Below are 20,865 nucleotides of genomic sequence, written 5' to 3'. Positions count from 1 at the left end.
CAACTTATATAGTTTTAAGGCCCTAAATTCCTCTTACATCACCAATCTTTTAATCATTCACATTGGATGTCCACAGACATCTTAACTTCAACAAATCTAAAATCTTTTCCCTTTTCTTCCACACTTCCCTACCTTTATAGAACACCACCATTTCCCTAATCTCCCATACTAGGTTTCATCTTGAAAATCTTTAATATCTCTCTCTCTCTCTCTCTCTCTCTCTCTCTCTCTATCACATATGGGACAAAGTGAAGAAGGTTTAACTTTCATAACATCTAATATGCTCCCTTTTCTCTTCTGAGACTGGAACGATTGATGAAGGTCTTCATCATAGTCACACCTGGACTATTCCAACAGACCACTAGTTGTTCTTTTTAACTCAAATGTGTCCTCATTCCAATATGTCCTCTCCCTACTTAAATGCAGGTATGGCCATATCACCTCTTCCCTCTGCCCCTTGTCCAGTAAATTCAAATGACTCTGTATTACATCCAGGACCAAATAAAATGTCTGCTTGGTTTTCAAAGCTATTAGTTTCCTCTAAGTATTCTGTGATCCTTTAATACTGGCCTCCTTGCTATTCCTCCCACATAACACTCCATCTCCTGACAATGACAGATCATTTTCCACTAGGAACATCCATCCCAAGGAGGCAGGAAAGAGCCTTGAAATAGCAAAGAGGAATGAAAATGAATGGTTAGGAAGGAAGAGAATCAGGAGACAACAATATCAAAAAAGCCAATGGAGGTGAGTGGCTCAAAGAAAGATGAAAGAGAACACCTCCTTAGCATTAACAGCTAACATACAGCAGGTAATACTTGTAGTAACCTAGAGGGTTGTAATTTTAGATAAATGGTAGAGTCAAAGCACAGATTGTAAAAGATTTTAAAGAGACTGATGCAGAGGTAATAGAAGCACAAGTATACATGATTTTATAGATGATAAGTGTAGTGTACAAAGCATTTTCCTGAAGTCAGAAATCTAGGTTTTAGTCCTGCCTTAAACAGTTCCTAGCTTTATCAGCTTGAATGTTCTTAAAAAACAAAACAAAACAACAAACGATGTATTGGATCTAAGGCAGAAGAGTGGTAAGGGCTAGGCAATGGGGGTTAAATGACTTGCCCAGAGTCACACAGCTAGGAAGTGTCTGGGTCCAGATTTGAACCCAGGAACTCCTAGGCCTGGCTTTTCAATCCATTGATCCACCTAGCTGCTCCCTCCTTGACAGGTCTTTTAACATTTTTTTGTCTCAAGTTTTCTCTTTTGCAAAATGAGGTTAATAAAAGCCACCATCTCACCAGATTTTGAGGATTAAATAAGAAGATATGCATAAGACTTTTATAAACCTTAAAGAATCATAAAAGTTAGCTATTAATAATAGTCTTTCTGATAAATTTTAAAAAAGAGTAAAGAAAATACTAGTTTACTGGGATAATAAGTTCAAGTAAGCTTTCTTTCAGTAGTACTAGACCTAATGAACATAAATGTAGGCCAAAGAGAATCAATTTAGAGAGAGTATGTGAAAATAAGGGCAAGCAAGAGAAAGATAAATGTGTCATGTTAAGAGATGAGAGGAGATGAGAATCAGGACATCAAACGGGGGAAGAGGGGAAGAATTTGCCTTTACAAAAAAGGAATACCTCCTTAGATAGAAATATAGGAAGAAAAAATGCATAAATGGATAAAAGTGCTTTCAAGTTAGAGAGAGGGAAAAGGAATCTGTGTCATTATGAAAATGTTACTGTCTTTTGCATTATAAAAGATAGCAGGAAAGGAGGTAGAGATTAAGAGCAGTTTAAGTTACATTGAACAATTATAGGGTCAAGCAAGAGTAATGGGCTTACTGTACAGGGATAGGTGGAGACTTGAGTGAGTGTAGTGACAATGAAAAATTAGAAGTAAGATGATCGATAGATGATAGCTTTACAGTAGAAAGCTGGAAAGAGGAAGGAAGAAATAAGCACAAACTAGGTTATATTTACAGGAGCTAGCTCAGTGATTAGAATGCTGGGCCTGAAATCAGTAAGACTCAATTTTAATTCTGGCCTTCAACACTTCTGAGCTATCTGGGCAAGTTACTTGATCTCTGTTTGCTTCAATCCACTAGAGAAGGAAATGGCAAATTCCAGTATCTTTGACAAGAAAAAAATAATAGACAGTCTGGTCCATAGGGTCCCAAAGAATTGGACAAAACTGAAAAACAAATGTGCTAGCCACTGTTCTAAAACCTTTATAAATATAATCTTTATAACAGTCCTAAGAGAGAGGTGCTATTATTATCTCCATTTTACATGCAGCAGAAGGACGTTAAGTGACTTGTCCAGATTCACACAGCAAGTATCTGAGGCTGGATTTAAACTCATGTTTTCCTAAAGACAGGCATATTGCATTCATTGTGTCACCTTAAAAATCATCTGTGCCCACTTTATCATTTTCAAATAAGAAAAAGAGAGGCTAAAGAAATGAAGCTACTTGTCCAAGGTCACACAGGGAAAAGATGAGGCTGAACCAGAATTCAAAACAAGGTCTTCTGATTCTAGATATATCACATTTCATCCTTTCTATCAATTGACTGCAGTGGGGGAAATAGAACTTGCAAATTATTAAACATTAAACACTAGTGCTCAGCCAAATTGGTTTAATTGCTTTATGGTTTAAGTAATTTTTTTTATTTTAAGATATTTTATTTAATAAAACAACTCAGTATTGCATTTATACTCATGGCTCTGTACTAAATATAATTTGTAATTAAGAAAATGAATCTCAGTTTGATGCCTTCATTTTCATTTTATATAAATGGTTGTTGATGCAATTGATATAGGTTCAAGAAAAACAAGGTAAAATTAAATTTTAAAAAATTTAGAATATACTAAGTATATAGCTTTCCAAAATTAATATAATGTTTCAAGTGTCATAAGCAAACCACATACCAGAAGTTAATAAAGACCATTTAATAGTCTCACTAGAGTAACAAGGAATAGGTAAGGGCATAGAAATCTTCTTTAGATTTTAAAATCTTTTAGATTTAAATCTACAACTCACCTTCATTAAAATCATTGGATGCCTCCTCATAGCATTGAGATTACTGGATTACATATGTTATATCACCAGGGAGGAAATTTTATTAGGGCCTATCATTCTGGAAAGTAAAGACATGCATGTCTACTGTGAGAGGATCAACTGAAGGAAGTTATCAAAGGCATAATTAAAAGCAAAAACAAACAAAACAAAACTTGGTTCCATTTCGTGGCAATTTTGATATCAGTTAAATATGGATGCCATCTACTAAGACAATGGGGCTGCCGGGTGGTAAAATGGATAGCAATCCAAGCCTGGAGTCAAGAACATATGTGTTCAAATCTATCCTGAGACACATACTGGCTGTGTAACCCTAGACTAGTCATTTCACCACTGTTTGACTCAGTTTTCTCATCTGTAAAATGTGGATAATAATAGCACCTACCTCCCAGGGTTGTTGTGAGAATCAAATTAGATAAAAATTGTAAAGCATTTAGCGTACTTCTTAGCATTTATATGATACATTAGCACTATGTAAATGTCATTTATTATTATATAGAGTTGTTATCTGTATGGGTGATGGAAGGAGTAACTAAATTGATAAAATCACAAAGCTTACTGAAGTATTAAAATATTGTCCTCAAAACACAATAATAGCAAACAACAAAATGAAACAAAACAAAATAAAAACCTTACCAAGAAAGGTAGTATGTATTTTGGCAGACTGAAACCATAGTCTAAGTTATTTCATATTTGCTAGCAAAAAAAAAATTACACCTTTCTTAATGATTAAAAGAGACCTTATGGCTATTGGGTAATTTTTTAATTAAGAAGGGCTGAGTTCAATCCTTTCTTCTGACATATACTAGTTGCATAAATATGGAATCAAGTCATTTAACTTGTTTGTATCTTTAGGCAACTGTAAAATGATCAATTAAACAGTGATTACTCATCTTCACTAATAGATGAGATTTCCATTCTACGAATTCCAGTCATCACTGAAAGAATCTTGCACATTTGAAAAAAAACACAGTAATAACTGCAACAACAAAAAGTCTTATTTGGCATGAAGTCAATTTTATCATTATTCCTTGTAAACTGTACCAATAATCAAATGTAAACACCTACAATATTATAAAGGCATACCATGCATTGACTAAAACTGTAGCCACATTCATTTCAATTTAGCTCTGCTTGGATTATCAAAGGATAGATAGAAGTTAGTAACTAACATCCAAGGCTTAATGAGAGAAAATCCACTAAGGGCATTCATGATGAGTAACTGAATCTAGAAGTTCAACTTACTGCAACATAACTTTGCCATTGACTTCTGGGAAGCAGAAGCAGCAGTTAAGAGAATCAATGCTGTGCAATATTCATAGGTGGGATGATTCAATTGGAAGAAAAACACTAATACCAACATCCCTGTGGGCTAAATCCAATACTAAAAATTTTACATCTTAATTATTGTTAGCTTTTTTAAACGTGGTATGTATTACTTTTCATTTATTTTTCTCTCTAGGGTATTTCCCAGGAAGCCCATAGGGAAGACTGCAAAATAAAAATAATTCTCTGTTTTGTATTTTTGTGTGTTTTTAAAAATTATATAATAAGAATCCATAAGACCAATATTGGTTCATGTGTCTTATAATCCAAAGAAGCTTCTATTCCCTAACCAATCTGGTAAACCTATTATTCTTTAAAAATATTAAAAAATTCCAAACCAGCCATTCTGAAGTTCATTTATTTAGATTCCTTCAAGTTTCCGGGGGAAAAAAATAAAACAACTGTCTAAACTGTGCTAAATAATGTATACATGTTATAAAATCATTTTAGAAGTTAGTACTAGTTAGGTAATGATTGTTTTACCGACATTTACCAACATAAAAAGTAGCCACATCTGAATATCATCTTCATATTGCATAAACAAAGCAAAAGAGAGGTTCCTTATTTTCATCTCTTAGCTAATTAAAAAAATACACTTTTTTTCTCATATTTAACAGTTAAAACCTGAGGAAATGTCATCTGTGAGAAAATGGGAATAGCCTACAAAATAGTGGGCCATCTCATCATCTCTGTCATTGGTTTAAAATGTTTTTATTTTTTTTAAATGCATTGTCTCAGTATTATTTCCAATTATCCATCAAAAGCCTCAGTGACTTTTTTTCTGTGGAGGCATTCTGGATGTCTCATTTTAGACATATTAACAGAAAATAGTTCAGCTAGTCACCTAATATTCTGGTTCTGGATATTTAATCTGCTACACTAAAAGAGCAGAAGGAATGCAACTTTTGACTTTTCTCCTTGAACAATAGGATTTCCTCTCTTCCATGAGTCAATAGATATATTTTCCAAAATATAATACCTCATAGTTTTTTTTTAAGAAAAAGGTTAAGAAAAACTGAGCTTCAAAATTTTATTGATCATTCAGAATGCTAGTTTAATGTTATTAAAGCATCAATTCTATTCTGTGCCAAGTTCAGTTCCTGCTGTAGCATGGAAGCTTATTGTTATTCTTGTACAGTGTCAGTTTATTTGCATTCCTAGCTGACCCTTAGAGATTTGTGCATCCTACTTGAGATTATAATTCATTCTCTTTTTGAAAAACTTAGAATATATTTTTTCCAGAGTAACTTAAACTTTATTTTTGTTACTTCCATCTAAATTCAGAATAATGTAGAAGTTAGTACTTGCCTACATGGCTTTACATAAATTATAGTTTCCATTTCATTCATAACAACCAAACATTTTATCACTCTAATAAAGTGCTCATTCAGCAACTATTGGCAGAAGAAAATGATTGGTCCCTTACGTATATGCAGTCAAATGTACACAAGAGGACATTTTGAATGAGGTATTGTCAAAGTTTGGTATCAACTTTGAAATGCCTTCCTCCCTTCATCCATATTTTGCTTCAGAAATGAGATTTATTTTCACATTACTCCTGGTTCACAAATTATTGCTGCTGATCCACTGAACAATATTTTCAAACTGTTCTTTTGTGATGTGCAGTAACTGATAACTAATAGCCACATTGTTTTCAGCAAAATATTTCTATTAATTTCCACTGTTTTTCTAACCTTTGGACTTTCCATCATGGAAAACTTAACATGGAAAGCTTATTCCAAGCATCTGTCTATATTCACAGTATATCTGAGAACAACAGAATTACAAATGTTTATGTATATAACTCATATAATTCTTGATACTAAGTTTGACAACAGAGGCTATGGTCAAAAATGGACTATAATCTTACCTTACAGTATATTTATACTGTAAAATAGAACTGGAATGAGATTCAGGGGATTTGTGTTATAGTCTTGGCTCTGCCCTTAACTATGATTTTGGATGAGTAAATTCATCTCTTTGGAGCTCACTTCCTTCATCTGTAAAATAAATGGGTTGTACTGGGTAGGGTTAAAACCCAGGTCGAATACCCAATGATTTGCTGTCAATCCATGCTATACTCTTGAATATTAGAAGTGCAAATATATAAACTTTATATATATATATATATATATATATATATATATATATTTATGTATGTTCATGAAAAATGTATACACAGATAGGCATATTCATATGTAAACATATATAATTTGAGGGTAGATTATATATAATTCTAAATAATGAAGAGCAATGGGAATGAGAAATATGTTATTCAAAAAATAAATGCAGATTTAGCTTTGATTAAATCAAAGGTTTCTTGGGAGATGGACTTTTAGGTGCTTCCTATGTTTAAGTAAGCTGGAAATCACCTTTGTTATATTTTACAATAATGAAATTCTGGTTAAATTAAACTGAGTGGTTATAGAAAACAAAAGCTTATGCCTCTTGTCATTCACTTGCTTCTTCTGTGTCTTTCATATTATCCTCATTTGAATTATCTGAAGTTGAAAATGATCCTGTGTTTTTTAAGGTTTTAAATTCTTCAGCCCTCCAACAAACTAGTCATTACAATATTGTATTTCTAATAAATTAGAAGACCAACAACACATTTGAATGCCTTTCTGTAAACTCCTTATGTCATTTAATAACTTTCCTATGAAGGTCTAATTGGCAATCTTGTATTATTCACTTAATGCTTGGGGGAAAATAGTTAGGTATAGAGTTGGGCAAATGTAAGAGGAAATTAAAAAGTGAAATCTCCATGAAAAAGTCAACATATCACATGGATAACAGTGAATTGAAGGATTTTGGACAAATTTATGAATGTATGTAATAGTAAATTATTATTAAAAATTGTTACCATTGTTATTAGGAGCTCTATTATGCTGTAATAATCTTTGAACTTTATAGTTGCATAGTCAATGTTATGCCCTGTATCACTGTGCAAAACACCTATCATATTATTCATATTTTAATTAATTTGCCTATCATTTTAATAACAGAAAAATTATGTCCCCAGCTACCATAAATAGCATAAATAGCAAGAAGGAAATTATGTTAGCTGAGACTGGGGATGTCTTTGCTGAACTTTAAATGGAAAAGTCAAATGTTTTCTCCCATTAGTAGTTTTAAAAGTGCAAGAATGAAAGAAAATAGATTCCTAGTCTCTATATAAAGGATTTACTAATGTAGATCAACTTTTTCATCCGTGACTGAGCAAAGATAATTCTCAACTCCTCAGATGAAAGAAAACCTTTCTATCTATCTAAACATTTCTCCCACAAAACATTATTACCTCGAGAAAATTAATAAAGTTCAAACTGCTTAATAAGGAGCTATATGCTTTATTCATAATTTGAAAAAGAATTGTAGGTAGTTAAGAGAAAAGAGGTATACATTAGAACTCTGTAAGTTCAGACAAACATATGATAAATCATGACATGGAGTGAGACTTTATGTAATTTTTCTTTATAAAGTTTAAAATTAAGATGTAGAAATATATATGCTTTTAGCTGGCACAAGAGAGAGAGTGAAACATTATTATCTTTTCTTAACTCTTTCCACAGCAAAATATCTTTCTGAGTAATTGACCCCATTTGAGAAAGCCCAAATTCTTCAACAATTAAGCAACTGAGTAATGGTAAGGTATTCATAACAAAAAGGATTTTGGTAAAGCTATTGAGTAAAACTCATTAACAAAAGCCAACTCCTTTTTCTTTCAAATGCATAAACAAAACACATTACATGATTTTCCATTCTACTTTTTTGTCTTTCTAAAAATGGTTTCAATCCTCTTTAAAAATTCTGTATTAGGAAATCACATGGAAAGACTGTCACATAATTTTCTTCAAGGCCCTATATAAAGATCATGCAATTTTAAACTATTTGGGACTTACTACAGGAGTTAGTGTGTGTGTGTGTATGTATGTATATATATATATATATATATGTGTGTGTGTGTGTGTGTGTGTGTGTGTGTGTGTGTGTGTGTGTGTATGGGGTATAGGGTGGAGACTTTAAATGTTCCCTAAATCAAACAGAATGTTGCTATTATTTTTGGGGACTAAGTTATAGCACATTTCTATTTCAAGGCATTGAAGAAGAGAGAACCCTTATGTTATGACCAGATTGAAGTTTGAGAAGCAGCAGTTAGGAAGATTACTATAAATGAATTATAATACATAAAACTAAACAATATGGAAACAAGGATTTGAGTATTAGCTAATGATTTCTTCTCTAATGGAAAACTCCCTACTTGAGTTGCTACAACTATTAAGAAATATAAGAATTAAATCCATATAATTTCCATAACAAGTTTGTTAGATATAATCTGTTCCCACATCTCATTTTTGAATCTACCTCTACTTCAATGGCCAATTTCAATCCTTTTAGAAAGTAAATGGACAAACTAATGAAGTTATTATAAAATCCTTCTAATAGCCACTGAATCTCTGAAACACTGGCAAATTAGTTATAGTTCATTACTTTGTTGACTCTATCAAATCATAACTCAAAACCAAAGAAACTCATCTTATATATTGTGTTCACAAGACTGCTTTTTGAAAATATAAAGTCATGAAATTAGAAAAATAAATAGAAATGGTTGGAAGGTGATGAAAAGTGGAATGATTAGATTTTTGTAAATTTTTTAAAAAATCATAAGGCTTAAGTGTTAAGGAGTTTTATGCATTTCATTATTTTTTAAAATGCACAAGCCTCTAATGTAGAGTTATTGATCACAGATGCTCAGAAAATAAACCTCTGCAGGGACTCTACTGCTTTGAGCTTCCGACCAGCCTCTTTCCTGTTATAAAGTGCTAAGAAGTTCATGCAACATATTAGAATACTCATACAGAGTAGAATAGAAAAAAAAACACAACAAAAACCATAAAAGAGACATCGAAAAAATTTAAACATGTATATTTCTATATAGCCTTAGCTTTAGGAATAAGAATCATAACTATCTAAACTTGAGATGTTGAAATGAACATTTTAAAGGTATAAAATTTGGGGGATACTCTAGCATATTTAATATCATGAGCGAAAAAATAAGGGCCTTCTAAATTCTTGACAAGAATACATAAAGTAAAGAGAAAAAAAAAGACATTTCAGAGGAGTAGAAGAAACCAAAATCTGTATGCCATTTTGCAGAGAACAGTGTCAAAATTCAGCAGAATCACTTCAGGACCAAAACTTGGCAAATATTTGAGTGGGATAATGCCTTGATTCACCCTCTATTGAACTACAGGGAGGTAACTGATGGCATTAAAGTGGTTCATATCACCCAAGCTTGACTTTGACAAACCATTTTGTATTTGCCTTTGTTTTATTTCTGTGGTCCAGTCACATTTAATTTTTTTTCACTTAAAAATATCTATCTTATAGCCTTTCTAGCAGAAACCAAAGGAACTGATTCAAGCAGAAAGCACACAATTACCTTTATTCATCCAAAGAGCTTTCTACCCTTTACTGACACCCTCTGGTTCTTGTCTCTAAGACAGTTTTCAGTTCAACCCAACACTTAAAATTCACCCTGAGATGAATATAGTTTAGAGTGTTAAATGAAACACTCAAGTTAATCAGACTTGTCATTTTTCTAAAAGCTTGCTACACAGGTAAAGAACAGGCACTAGTGATTTCTTTTAAAAAATATTTTAAACTCTGTAAATAATTTATTATATGTTTAAGTATGTTATCTGTTCCCATAATGGTGTCTGACTAAGAGCTAGACCTTGGCTTATCTTGGTAAATGGCCATATATTTCTTTGACAATCTTAAATTCAAGAAGCAGAGATTCTCAGTGACCTGTTCCATAGTAAACATCCAGTATCTATACCCAATGCATCCTGACATAATTGTCAAATTCAAAAGTCTGGATTTGAGTTCATCCTGGTTATCATTGTTTGATTTCCTCTTACTGTTGAGAGTTCTAACATTGCATCTTATCATCTATGGTCACACCCAAGTTAATAACCTTCTTTTCTCAAGTTCTATGGAACTGATCCCTGGAGTCTTTAAATTGGGGGGAAGTAGGATGTGTTCAACTTTTCTACTTTTTGCTCCATAAACATCTCCACTAATATACATAAAAACTTTTGATATTTATAAGCTTTCTGCACAGAAACATGTCTTACACACATAATTTTAAGAATTTATTTTCCTCCAGTTTTCTTCACTAATTTTTGATAGTTTTTTAACCATTTGTTGTCTTTTTCTACAATCCTTCATATTTCTTCTAAGGCACTAGATACATAACAATGCCTTACAATGAACAATAAACTTAATTAGCCTTTACTTCTATTCACTTTGTTCCCTCTTAGTTTCCTTAACGCTTAATTATTTTACCTTAAATTACACAAAAATCTTACAACTTTAGGTAAAATGCACAGGTGTATTCAAAATTTAGATGAAATTAGAGCCAGAGCATGTTAATCTCAGAAGTAAAAAAGAAAAGCATGGAAAGAAACATGACTATTTTATTTGAAATTTACTCCAAACTCTTTGATAACACTTTAGGATAAGGTTCTAATCATTGCTAACTCCTTTGATATTCAAGATAATAATATTAATCATGATTAATTCATTTAGTATTAACATGGATGTCAAAAGTACTTCTGTAGGAGTTCTGGCATAATTCAATGATAATTAATTACACCTACACTAATTTTTAAATATCACCCAAATTTTAATTGTTTGATATGACTTCTGTTGCTAGGCCTTTGAAGAACATATAACTTTTTCACATTGCTTCCTTGCATTCTCCTTTAAAAAAACAACTAAAACATGAAATTATATGAAGTAATTTAAAAATTCATTAACACACAAATATAAGGAAAGAATAGGACACAGATATTCCTTTTAAGTAACCCTACTATCTTCTTTTTTATGTTTTTGTTCAAGGGGAGAATCAAATGGAGCAGAACAGGTTTTTGTTTGTTTGTTTGTTTGTTTGTTTTAATCCCATTTAAAGGAAAAATCAATTGCTTGCTTGTTAAAGGGATAATTCTCAGCTCATTTTAAAGTATACTCAAGTATTCAAGTCTTAACACTTTTAATCTAAAATACCCTTACCTGATTGGGCATCTGCATATTTTTTGACAAGCTGCCTGAGTTTTAAGACATAGCCTTGTTATAATTCAAGCTATTGTTTCCCTAAGTGTCCAGAACTTAGTAAAACTACTTGGAGCACATCACTACGGTATTTTTTTTTTCACAAGTTCCTACATTGTCAGGTCCCTGGAGTCAGAGGTACTTGATTCCCACTAGACATTTCTCAAGCATCAGTCAGACACTCAGCACCTGCAAACTGCTTCTTACTATCAGAATATTTATTTTCTGTTGCAGAGACTCCTCAGGATTTCCTGGCATGCCCTCTTCCCATTGCCTAGTTTAAGGAACTGTTTTTGGTTTCGGGAACATCAGGAAATACATAAATAGGTCACATTTTACTCTTACTTCAACTTTTCTCACGTAAAAATCTCAACAGAGAAAAAGACATGCAAAAATAACACCCCGATCTGAAATAAAAGCAACCCCCTGGCCCCAGAAGACCCCGTTTGCCTTCCCCGCACCCCAGCAATTTGGATATGCAGACAGTCTAGTAGGAAAGCATGATTGTCCGTGCTCTGCTACCCAATACTGGTCAATGCCAAAAGATGCCCAAGCGCAACCCCAGCCACCAGCCCCTGGTACAAGAAATGTCAGTCACTCACCGATGATGTGACAGAATCTCAGTTCGCGCAATGCTTGTCTCGTAGCCTCTCAGTCCCGGGCTCCCATCCTCTTGGCATCCACCAACCGGCTCGAGTTCACATCTAACAGGCAGGCTGGCTGGCGGGCGGGCGGGCAGACAAGCTGACAGGCAAGCAGGCAGGCAGGCAGGCAAGGCAAGGCAAGGCAGCCCCTTACGGTTCTACTCAGCCTGTGAGGGAGCAGAGAGCTGCGGAGTTTGGAGTCATCCAGAGGGAATCCTCTCGCTTCCACTGTCGCTCACTGAGCAAGGGACGCAGGTGAACGCATCCTCTCCGCCTAGAGCTTTAAATAGCACTTTTACTGCTGGTTTCTTGCAGTTTATGCTTCCTTCCACTCTGGATTTGATTATATTGGGAAATAGGTGAGGCACCTCCTCTGGTTGGTGTTTTTTTTGTACAAAATTTTCTCATCCAATGTCGTTTCTCTTTCCCAGCGCTCTCGCTCTCTGACTGGCTGTGTCCTCCTCACAAGCTGTGTGTGGATGAGCGTGTGTGTGTCTTTCCCTTCCTCTGATTCTCCCTCCCTTCTTTCTCTCTCTGCCTCACAGAGCGCCTCACTGCCTTTTGGTGAAAAGGTTCATTTAGCATGTCCTCGGGCTTAAAGGACTGTTTGCCTCCAGTAGGATTTGAGATGTTTCCTTCCTCGTCTCAATAGTCAACGGGTATTTTCCTGTCTTCCTAAGTAATAAGAACCCTTCTCTCCCTGACGCTTTTCTTTTATGGTCCGGTTGTATTTAAAATTCATAGATTTACTTAGCAAATTTTCTAGCTGCTGCTGGCTACCTGGAAGACTTCCTGTAAAGTAGATACCTCTGCTCTCCCTTCTGTGCTGCTGCTGCTCTCACCCGTTACTTGAGTTGTCTTGCTTATTCCTTCTAACCACTACTACAACAAACCACCACCACATCAACACATACTCTGGCATGGAAATCTTTGCTTTTACCACAGCAATTTTTCACTTTGGTTCCTCCTCACCCATCCCATCTTCTTGTTTTCACTGATACAGCTCTTTGTTTCTATCCTTAGCTTTTACAGACTCTTGTACACTTAGATATTTTTTTATCCACCCTACACCCAATTTTTTCTCCACATATTTTTTATCCCAGAGTCAAGAAAACAGGAGATTTAGTCTCAGATACCAAATTCCTTCTGAATTTTTATGTCATAATGGCTGTAATTGGAAAAGTAACACAGGTAGTAAATTCACAAGATGACAGGTTTAGTGCTATTGTTCTGACAATCTTCTCTATACTTCTCTCTGTCTTTCATTCATTCTCTTAATTCCCTTGATTTATCTGATTTTAATTGAATAATGGTTAAATAAATTATATCTTTGTTATATTTTTCCTACAATATGTGAAACAGTATATGTGCTTAACTGAAAAGTAATTTCATTTGATATTTCATATTTATACAATCAGCTTCCTGACAATGTAAGAAACAGAAGAACTCTCTGAAGTCAAACTATGTATTTCCTTTTTTTGTCTATGAGTGAGTCTGCCTGCAGAACAGAGTACCAGTTCTTCTAGTTCACTTATTCTCAGGTTGGAATGTCTTCCTCAGTCTAAATGGTATTGGGAATGAAGTGTCTGAATGTTCTAGCTTAAAGACTTCAATTACTGGGTCAGTATTTTATTTTATTCTTGGAGGTTTTCTGTTAATTCCACTTAGTCTTAAATTTCTTATCTGCTTCTTACTCATCCATATGTCTAACACACACCCTGAATTTGCACTTTTGAGGTCTGTCCTCAGAATCCAATATAATTTCTTACTCTGTAGCATTTAAGACTTGTCTATTACTCCAAACTTTCTACTCCACCCACCCTCAACTTCTAGTAATTAGGTTATTTTCTTTATGTGTTGACTAATTGTTGGCAATAGTCTACTTCTTTGAGATTTTTTTTTCTTTTTCTGTTTTGGTGACCTCAGATATCAGTGGTTTAAGGTCAGCTTGTATATCATACCCATAAGAAAAGCTCTTGGATTTCTGTAGTTATTCTTAGGTATAATATTTAATTGATTTAAAAAGCATGAGAACTTTAAACCATTTTCACTTAATTTTCAATGAGCTCTTTTCCACTCTCAATAATGGAATAAAGCATCTAGTTTTATTTTTTAATGGGGATATGCTTGTTTTTTCAGTCTATACTTTAGTGAAATCATTAGCATGTTCATTCTCATGTGTACATTCATTATTAGCTTCCTGCATGAAATGGGATAATGATATTGGGATTATTTAGCCTCAACACCTCAGTTGGTTCACTAAATTGTAAAAATTAATTAATCTTAAATTTAAATTGCCTTGCATATGTTTCTTTTTTGTTTCTTTCATTATGTGATTGTTTTTGGCTCATTGTGAAGTAAAGCTATTATAGCTATATTATAAAGCTAGAAAGCATTATAAAGTATGACCTCCCAATGACTTAGACACTTTTGGAAGAATATAGTTGCAGAGCAGTTGCATACCTACAATGATAAAAGGAGCTTTTTCATTGCAGGTACTAATAAATAAAATAAAGAACAGTGAAATTATAGATCTATATCATTTATAGACTAACAGCACTATTCTCAAGAGAAGTAATAGAAGTATGTTACATATTGTAAAGGAAAGAAAAAAAAAAAGGTTAGAATTAAGTTCCATCCTAGAGTGAAGACTTTTTCCAATGTCTGAATACAAATGCTATCATCATCTAGTGATAACTTATGATGCTACTAAGTTATAGGCTAGGATTTAATCAGAACTTAAATATAGTCACTGCATTACTTTTGATCTCATGGATAATCTAAGTCATAGTTTCTTCTGTTTCTAGTTATTGTTAGAAATCCTAACTAATAAAAACATGTCTTTTACCTTTTTTCCATAAAAGTGTAGCTTTTGTCATTCTGGTATGCATTTTTAGTGACATTTATTTACAAATGCAGGTGTTTGAAGGATGAATGACTATACCATAGATCACATACATTTCTGTTCCCTGAAATATTTATTGATTCCAAATATAGGACTGAAATTTATAGAATTGGTGAGAAGCAGGTGGATCACTGAACACACAGAAAACATTTATCATGCAACCATTGGCAAGAATGTTTACTAAGAAAATTTATGAATTTTAGTAAATGTACTATTCATATTGTAGCTCTTAACTACTATTCTTTTCATATTAAAACTAACCTTTGACTTAGAATTTATTTTTCTTCCTATAGAATTCACTCAGACCCCATAGTCAACCATGCATGACTTTTAAAAATTGCTCTATTTAAAGGTCACTTGTTTGTCTATCTCAAAATGAGTGGCATTAATAACTTCACTTGCTTATTCTCTACTTTGATAAGGGCACTTTTACAATGAAAACTTTAAAATTGAATTGGAATAAAATATTTGAGTTGGGTCATAACCTGTATGCTATGACTATAAACTGAACTTCAATTTAGTTGTCACATTGCTTATCTGATCTCTCTGTCTAACCATCTTTGTGTCTTAATATCTTTATCTCTATGTCCCCAGTGGGTAAGCAAGCAGATGCAGAACATCTGGAGTATTTGAGGTGCCTCTGAGTTTTTGCTTATTTGTCTTATAGAAATCTTTCATTCAAACCTTCCCACTTCTTAACTATCATTAATTCCAGTGTGCTTCTCTTAGGCAAAAAAGATGTGTCCTATCTCTGGCATTATGTATTCAATACACTCCATGTTACTGCCCAACAAATTGCCCCATCCTCCATATAGTGAAAAAAAAATAAGATTTTCCAACTGAACTGGAATGAATTAGGTATAATAAAAGCATCTAAAAATGATAATGTCGATCAACATTTTTGGTTCTCCTTCCTTTAGACATTTGACTTCATTTTCTTTGATGTTTTTCTTTTTTTTTTTTTTTTAAACCCTTACCTTCCGTCTTGGAGTCAATACTGTGCATGGGCTCCAAGGCAGAAGAGTGGTAAGGGTAGGCAATGGGGGTTAAGTGACTTGCCCAGGGTCACACAGCTGGGAAGTGTCTGAGGCCAGATTTGAACCTAGGACCTCCCGTCTCTAGGCCTGGCTCTCAATCCACTGAGCTACCCAGCTGCCCCCAATGATGTTTTTCTTTTTTGATAACGTGTGCCCAACAATAATGAACTTGTAAAGACTTTAGTTTTCACAAATGAGTTGTACCTGTAATAAAGGGTCTTGCAATTGCTTTTTTTATCTATGTTTTTTATTAAATTCTTACTTGATCTATAAGAATTTATGTGGCTAATACAACACATAATTTACAATTTTAAAGTTAATATTGAGGCAATAAAATGTCACACTAAGCATTTTTGTTAATTTAACAAAAAGGAATTTAGTAAATGTGACCCATTAGCATCACAATATTTGTCATAAACCTAAAAACCAAGTATCCCCTAAATTTAACTGAAATATGAAGGCCTAAAAGCAAACTTATACTTGAACTGGTTGTATAATTATTTTATCTTATTTTAGGGTTACTCAGAACATCAATCCTAATACTTATAGAACAGCTGTTATATGAAAACAGAAATAAACGTGTCTAAAATTAAGACTGAAAATATACTGACTTCATTAACTTAACAGCTGCATCAGTAACCAATATCAAGGAACTGAACCTACTTTGTTAATGTCTTGATAACATCTGTGAATATCAAAACTATTGGGATTTAGAAGAGAAGAAGTCTGATTCTACTGTTGTGATCAGTCACCACAATATGCTTACGTGTGCTATGGGACCAAATTGATCTCTTCCAAGGGAACTTCAGAGATTCCCTGCTGCAACATAATTTACCAACAAGAATGAATCTATCAAAGTCATTCTTGGCATAGCAATGACTCAAAACTCTGACAGTTCAAGTCTTTTTTTTTGTCAGCACAGGGAAAGATGATGCAGTCACATAAACCTAGTCAAAAAGTAAATCAGACTTAATTTCCTTCAGGTCTTTTTCTGAAGATAAGCACCTGTATTTTTCTTCTGATATGTTTCTGACCAAAGTACCTATTGGTATTAATGTATTCTTTTGCAAGGCTTCAGCTCTTATTTCCCTATAATGTGCAAAGACCAAAGTCATATCTATAAGGCTGTTTCAACACAGCAATAAAAAGCAGCATCCATTTTCATCCCTGGAGGTGTTTCCTTGTATAGCTTCTGTTTACAGGTATAGTTTTAAGGGGCATTAGCCCCAAAGAGTCTGTGAACCATAGTTAGAGCAAACCTCAATAAATCATGTCCATTTTTCCATTGAAAGACCTGCATCTTACTTTTCTATTCCTCTTATCAACATTTTATTCCAGATCTATCTCACTTCATAGTCAGATTTTACATTGGCTTCTTAGATGGATTCCCTGGCTCTAATCTGTCTCCTTTTTCATACAACTGTCAGGTGAATTTAACATCTTTTCATGTTACTATTTTACTCAAAACATTTCAGGTATGAATGTTATAGGCTTATTCAAAAATATTTATAGCATGTCTTTTTGTGATGGTAACAAATTGGAAAATGAAGAGATATCCATCAATTGGGGAATGCCTGAACAACTTGTATATGTTTGAATGGAATACTATTATGCCATAAGAAATGATGAACAAGATAATCACAAAACACTTGAAAGGACATATTTGAAGTGATGCAAGGTGAAGTGAGAACCAGAATATTGTATACAGTAATAGCAATAAGATATGATGATCAATTGTGAATGTGAATTATTATCAGCAAGCAAAGATCCAGGAAAACTCCAAGGGACTCATGACAAAAATAGTTATTTCCTGCTATAGGAGAAACTGAGAAAGTATGAGCATAAATTGAAGCAAGATATTCTTCACATTATTTCCCCTCCCTGAATTTTTCTCTAGTGTAAGCAATATGTATCTTCTTTCACAATATGATGAACATGAGAAAATGTATTATATAATAATCTATGTGCAATCTATGTCATATTACCTGCTTTTTCTGGGGGAGTAGAAAAATTGGGAAGAAGGGAAAAAACCTGGTTTGCAAAATGTCAAAAAATGATTATTGAAAATTGTATCAACATGTAAAACTAGAAAAAATATGAACTTGAGAAAATTTATAAATGCTGAAAAATTTGAAGAAAGGTTGAATTGCCTCGAGTAGAAAATCTTATTCCTTAATGAACTGTAGAATTTCTATGTGAGGTAGGAAGACCTCCAGGAATTGATGTGGAAAAAAATGAGTAGAACCAGGAAACTGAAACATTGTGGAACAATCAAATGTAATAGAATTTTCTACTAATAGCAATAAAATGATCTAGTACTATTCTGAGGGACTTATGAGAAAGAACGCTATCCACATCCAGTGAAAGACCTGTGAGCATTGAAATGCAGAAGAAAACATTTGATCTGTTGTGGTTTGATAGGGTTATGATTGGGGTTTTGGTGTTAAAAGATCACTCTATTGCAAATATGAATAATATGGAAATTGATTTTGAAAAATGATACATGGAATTGCTTGTCAGCTCCCAGTTAGGAAGGGGGGATTAAAGAGGGGTGGGAAAAATCATGAATCATGTAACCCTGGTAAAATATTCTAAATAAATAAATGAAATGTAAAAAAAATGCAAGAAAATCCTTATTCCAGGCTTTGAAGATGCTCTGTAACATCAATAATAACAAATTCAATGAACAAGTACTTATTAAACTAGATTCCAACCATGGCAGAAGTATTAGATGAGATTGAGTAGTAGCTATAACTTATTCCTGCTTCTTGTCCTTTGCTCCCTAACACATAGCCTCTATTGTAATCAAAAATTTTCTCCATTATACAGTCCACATCACCTCTATTGTAATAAAGAATTTCCCCACTATACTGCACACAAACACATTATACAACTCATTCTTTCCCTAAATCTTTTGTTCATGTTGTTGTCCTAATAGTGAATGCCCCTCCCTCTACCCTGTGCCATTCTAAAACTTATGCACCCTTCAAATATCCTCTGATATATGCATTTGCCAGATTGCTTTCGTATGAAAAGAAACTTCACAAGGAAGTGAGGCAGCAGCAATGAGAAATGGAAGTTGGTGTGTTTCTTCAGATAATCAGACATTCTGAAAGGCCAGTGATCTATTTGGTTATGCACAGAAGAGAATACTGAAAAGGGGGATATGTTCAGCAATGTCAAATGTTTATTTTCATATATTTCAAATGCTAAAATTTACAGTGGTTGAGGACTCAAATTGAGTTGCCTGATATTGTAGACTATAGAAGATGTGAAAATCACTTGGGGAAGTGAAGATCTTGTAAAGAGACTGGGGGAGGAAGAAAATTTAAGTCACTTTCATCTTCAAGACTCTGAGACTGCCCCTGACCCTCCCCATGTTCCCCATGTTTACGGAACTTCTCTTTCATATGCCTGGCCAGAAACCATGTGAACCAATGCAACATTATCTAAAATTGGAGGGATGTTTATGCTCAGAAGAGGTTTCAGACCTGAACCCAGTTTGAATCCAATCTAGGTCCAGCATACTACTCCTGGACCATTTTCATGCCATGCTACTACTCATATACTGAATCCTTTCTACTCATATACTGAATCCTTTCCCACTTTAGTATTCTTGGAACAACAAGCAAATTACCACTATCACTTCTGGAAGAGATTTTAGCAGTCAATTGGCCTATGGATCCACTTGCGATCCTTATACCTTCCCAAGTTAAAAATAATATACCCTGGTATATTTATTACATGTTAGAATGTAAGCTCCTTTTCATATTTATATCCTTTAGGGACTAGGGCAATTACTTGACCATTGAAAGAGCTTAAAATATTTTTAATTCATTCATTTTAAAAAAGAATATCAGAATCGAGAAAAGGCTATTAGTTGACCCACACATAACAGATCAGTTTCTTTGGAGCTGCAAGTTTAGAAATGATGAATGTATATCCAAATGAGAGTGGATGGTGAGGAAGTGGTTGTGATTGTAGACTTTGATTGCCAGAACTTTGGCAATAAAGGGAAAGGCATGATATAGTAACTTGAAGGGATCAAGAACATGTTTTAGACTAAGTTGATTAAATGATTAAAGATTAATTAAAATATATTGATTTATTTTTAACATCTATCATTTATGGTATGAAACATCTAATATTATAATCCTGATTTCCTTATAAATTATTTTCTGAAATTATAACTACAAAATATAATTCTTGTCTCTACTAGATGAAAGATATGTATCAATAAGCCTAAATACCACCTGAGTGCCCATTTCCTATTTTGTTTACAGCAAGCTAGACTTTACAAAGTGCTTTTCATATAATAACCCTAAGAATTAGACTGTAGAAGTATCATCGTGCCTTTTTTTAATTTTAGAAAATAGGTAAAATATGTAGAGAAGTGAAATTTCTTGCTAGAAATAGACCTTGAACTTGACTTGAAATCCATGACTCCTTATATGAATGGGTTTTTGTAGGGAGAAGTGAAGTATACTTGTATAACATCAATGCCAAATGAGCTAATAAGCAAAATGTGTTGCGGCGAGTGTTTATTCTTTGTACACTGTTTTGGGCTGACAGAAAAGACTCAACACGAAAATTAAATAAACACATTTATCAAAGTTCTTAATAAGGTGAAAAACAGATTAAATCAATCTACTGATTATAGTGTGGTGTTTTGTTAATGTTGTTTACTTGTGTTTTTTCTCATATTCAATTCTGTGACCCCAATTGGAATTTTCATGGCAAATATACTATCGAAGTTTGCTAT

The sequence above is a fragment of the Gracilinanus agilis genome, chromosome 3 (assembly GCF_016433145.1).
Source record: "Gracilinanus agilis isolate LMUSP501 chromosome 3, AgileGrace, whole genome shotgun sequence".
In the NCBI taxonomy this organism is placed as follows: domain Eukaryota; kingdom Metazoa; phylum Chordata; class Mammalia; order Didelphimorphia; family Didelphidae; genus Gracilinanus; species Gracilinanus agilis.
The sequence above is the reverse complement of the archived record's forward strand: the minus strand, read 5'-3'. Positions refer to the sequence as shown.